Genomic DNA, 5220 nt, shown 5'->3' with positions numbered 1-5220 from the left:
TATTTACAACAAATTGTAAGTACTAATAGAAAATAAAATCTTCATTGAATCTTAGTCTTCGCGAGAATATGACACGATGACCTTCTACTCACCATTCTTCACCTATTACTACCAAAATTTCATAACATTAATGTCCCTCATACACAATTTACCTTGCCAAATTTCCTTTTTTAATCGTTACCCCATCCTAGATATTTAACGACGTAGACGCCAACACACACCCAAATTCATATTTTTTGACAATTTTGGATTCGGAAACTCATGTCGTCAAGATTTGCAAAGAACTCGGAGGGTCAAATTTGACACGATTTCCATACTTTCCCTTGTAATTTGTACACAGCAGCCAATATAGTAAAAGTACAGACTTAAACACTGAGAATGATATACGAAGTTATGATGCAATAAGACTGTGATGTTATTCCAGGTTTTATTAATAATATACTGAAGTGTATTCAAGCCATTAAAGAAAGAATCTTCGTCATGAAATGTAATTAACAGAATACAAACAATAATGTATTTGCACTATTTATCTATGAATATTTTTAAATTTATTTTTTTTAAATTAAAAATTCCAACAAAAGTTTTATATGAATTTACTGATTTTTGGTAACAAGGCTGCCTCTGATCAGAGTTCAAGTAGGTAGATTTTTACACGATTCCACAGCCCTGATTTAAACAAGCCGTATAAAGTCTTTTAGACGACAAGGTTACCAACTCGGTGACATGCTACCGATACTTAGAGTTGATATTAAAAAATATATATGTATATATCATATGTTAAAAAATTTAAGATACCACATTTTCAATTGGTGTCAACTTCTCCAATGAAATCGTGACATTTTATACCATCCGAGTATGGCGATAAACATGACGAAGGTAGGCTAAAATAACCAAACTCTTTATATAGTTTTCGTTTTAATGATTATGATATTATAGTATTTGATTTATATAACTATAAAGGTTATTTTAGATTTTTCACGGGTATAATATACCCCAATCTAACATATTTTCAAAATTCTTTATTCCTCTACTGTACACAATTGAAAGAATTTTTAAAATGCATGACATTAAAAACTTAGTGTTTTAAACTTTCAAGCAAAATGACATTCGTAGTTATATAAATCTAAAACTAGAATATAATACAATATTAAAATTAGAAGTACGAAAAATCTGATAATTTCAATGTTTGTTGTTATTTTTTGCTCGAGAAACCGAGCTCATCTGCCAGTTAATTATATTTTAAACTTGAGTATTAACGGATATTTATTTTAGTTATGTAGGAATAAATGTTTACTAAAAAATATAATTAAAACATTTTATAAAACGTGTTAAATATATTTTTCTTACATTACAGGATACCTGTTGTTTACTTTTTCCATTCGTGGTGATATTTTGAAAATTATTCGTGTAAAATTTATATTTTAAAGCATTATTAGTTGTCAACAGAAGAATATAAATCCGTCGTTATAATAATAAAAAGATATCAGTATCACTTTGAATCATAAGAAAAGAGGAAGAGGAATAAGAAAATTCTAACTGGAATTTATTTTTTAAAGTAAACCAGCATTATAGGATAAACAAATAAAGATTCAAACATACTTTTAACGATTTCAAACAGAGAATCTATTTATCTTACGATATAAATATGATACATAAAGGTAAGAATGTTTTATAATTCATAAATATGCGTAACTGCAAAAACAACTATTAATTCTTCTTCATCCTGGCCTATATCCCAGATTATTTCGGGTCAGCCCGGAATGTAAATTTACGCCACGTTGGTCTATCTCTAATTGTTTCTTCATCCACTCCACAGTCCAGCATATCTGTTTTTACACATTCAATCCATCTCTTCTTAGGTCTTCCTCTACCTCTATCTTCCTGTACTTTCATATTTAGTGCCTTTTTTGTTACATGTTTCTCATTCCTTCTCACCACATGTCCAAACCATATCAGTCTGTGGCTTTTTTTTTTGTGAGATAGATACTACCTTTAAACTTCCTCTGATGTAATCATTCCTAATCCTATCCGTTCTTGTGACCCCGCACATTCACCTCAGCATTCGCATCTCTGCCACATGCAATTGCTTCGCTTTGGTGGCTGTCATCGGCCAGCACTCGCACCCATACATAAGCACGGGTCTGATGACAGTTTAATATATTAGCCCTCTTATTTTAAATGGCATGCGTTTGTCACAAGTTATTCCTGTCACTTGTTTCCACTTTAACCACCCTGCATTGATCCTCCTAGTAACCTCCCTATCAATGTTGCCATCTTTCTGGAGCAGAGATCCCAGATATCGGAATTCAGTACTTTTTGGCATTTTATTTAGTTTTAACGAACCAGTACCAGGGAGACCGTCAAAATTAGAGAACATATACTCCGTCTTGGTTTGGCTGAATTTTAGTCCCTCATTTTCCAGCACGTGTTGCCATTTGTTTAGCCGTCTCTGTAATTCTTCCCTGCCCTCAATGAGGACTATGTCATCTACAAACAGCACACACCAGGGTACGTTCCCTTGTACAGCAGATGTTATCACATCCATAACTAATAGGAAGAGGTATGGGCTGAGTGCTGACCCCTGATGTAAGCCCACTCTTACTTCGAACATGCCTGTCAATCCGGCTGCAGTTCTAACTTGCGTGCCGGTCCTGTAGTACAGTACATATCTTTAATTGTCACAATGTATTGAAGCGGCACACCTTTCTTCCTAAGACACCACCAAAGGACTTCTCTTAAGACTCTGTCATACACTTTTTCCAAGTCTATGTACGCCATATGCAGGTTTTTCCTTACAGATCGGTACTTCTCCATCAGCTGTCTCACCACGAATATGGCATCTGTAGTACTCCTCCCAGGCAGTGTTGCCGTTCCTAGTACATTTGTACTTTTCTGGTACATTTTGCCCTCTCCAGTAAATTAAAAGTACATTTAGATTTCTAGTACATTTTCAGTACATTATAATATTTCAAGTACCATTTACGGTACAAAATAATATTTCACGCCTTAACGAAAAAATTAGTTTAATTAATAAAGTCTCACTAGTGTTACTGCTTGCTAATTTAAATTATCCAATCACAACATACAAATGGTGTGTGTCCGTCGACGTCAGCAACATAGATAGTTGCACGTGTAAACGGTCTTGACTCAGTGGTCTTCTTTCACACGTTCAGTTGTCTGCACATTCTCATCAGGACCTTGACAAAATTTTTCATGCCACGTGGTCCAAACAATTCAACTCCGTCAAACAAAAATAATGGACAGGTAAGGAAATCAATGATTTTAAACTTTTGTCGTCAATAATATCAAAATATCCGTTAAGTCAGAAACAAATTATTACAGAAAATAGTTTTGAAATTGTACGAGTATAAATAATATAAATACTTTTATATTATTTTCTACCACTATAATTTAATTCTTAAATTATGAACTTCAATTTTAGTAATCGTAGTAAAATAAATAAGGGTTAATGTTACGTATGGATACAAAATGGCTGCGCTTCCGACTGTTTCAAGATCTATATAAGAAGATTAGGACACGCATGATCTACTTCTTGAGCTGCCATTTTGAAGTTTTTTGAGTTGCATGTTTTAAGCAAACTTATACGAGCGGTCAGTTTTATATGACATTAATTAAACTAAAATTGCATAAATCCTGTAATTTCTACTAAAAAATATAATAATAATTTCGGATGATTATGCAACCCCAATTTTATGTAACGTTTTCATCAAATAGTTTAAAAGAAACAAGCATCTTTATCTTTTGCTGTCATGATTGAAATTAGTTAAATAGGTACTAAAACTGATGCAATTACATACATACCACTTCGTAAAGTGATGCAATAAAATAAAAAAAATTTAAACTATAATAAAGAATAAAATAATATAATAATATAACAAATTTATAATTATTTTTTAAAGTACGATTGGTTATAAAATTAAGATGAAATTCAATAGTATTATTAATAAATGTTGTCAATGTAATTTGTTAATTGCTCATTTTATAATGTGAGGCCGGGACCACACACTCCCCCTGGGATGGAAACCGGCTGTCGAGCTAGAGTCAATATATCGGTGACATATTACGTAAATAGGACCGGTGTGACCAGGGAACGGGGTGCGAGACGATTTAATTGTCGCATTCCAGGCCGAATTGACAGATTCACGGTCGTCAATCGTGAGAACGATCGAGGGATCGACTGTCGGGGAAACATTGGACGGTCACCTTACAGAGAGTTCAAAGCAGGTCCTGCTGACACTCCTGTGGAGGGGGCAGCGGCTGAGACAGCTTCCTCCTCTCCGGGACCGAAAAATAGACATTAGGTGACAATTTACGAGACCGTCATCCGGAAAAGGGCTTGACCCGACTCCGGAGGAGAACGGCCCGGACGGGGGTCATCTCGGCGACCCCTCGGCCCAAATCGCGTCCCTGACAACAGACCCGGGACCAATAGAAGCGCAGAGGGACCAACGTTCGGACCAACCAAAACCTCGGGATTTCGGGTGAGAAAAGATTATAAAAGCCCGAGGTCCCAAGGACACTGAGAGTTGGTTGCGAGTTGAGGATCGATAAAGACGGTTTTATACGAGTGGATACAAAATATCCCAGAAGAACCCAGAGATCACCCAAGGAGCATACGGAAGAGATTTGAGACTTAACTTCCCAACGAAGACTTCTAACCATCCAACCTCCAAGCCTCTACTTATGATTCGGAAGAAGAGGACTCTTTCCTTCTTTGTGTTGTGCCGTCCATTCTCCGACGATCTATCGAACTGTCCGGCTTGACTTCCGACCAGACGTTGGTGTAACTCATTGTAAGCATTAATTTCCATACAAATAAACGCGTTAACTGTGGATTTACGGTCTCTGTGTAAGTCTTTGCGTCCAGCAAACCGCGACCCCCATACGGAAAAGGCTTTCTCGTGTCATCCTGACAGAACACGGGCAAAGCGAGGGTCGTAATTTTCCACCTTAAGGGCGACCTCCGTCCGATACGAGTTTAGTTTCGGGTACAGCGCGTCCATAAAAGGGGGACTATCCTCACGGTGGTGTCTCTCCAAGGGCCCCCAGCCCCTAATCACAATAATAAGTAATATATGTGTAGATATATTCTTAATTTTAAATAGCTTTCAAAAAATTCCAAAAATAAGATTTAAAATTAAATTATTTGACAATAAACTGTACATATAGCCTATATATATATATATATATATATATATA

Source organism: Centruroides sculpturatus, unplaced genomic scaffold, assembly GCF_000671375.1.
Source record: "Centruroides sculpturatus isolate CEXI.00-Female unplaced genomic scaffold, Cexi_2.0 scaffold957, whole genome shotgun sequence".
NCBI classification, from domain to species: domain Eukaryota; kingdom Metazoa; phylum Arthropoda; class Arachnida; order Scorpiones; family Buthidae; genus Centruroides; species Centruroides sculpturatus.
The sequence above is the reverse complement of the archived record's forward strand: the minus strand, read 5'-3'. Positions refer to the sequence as shown.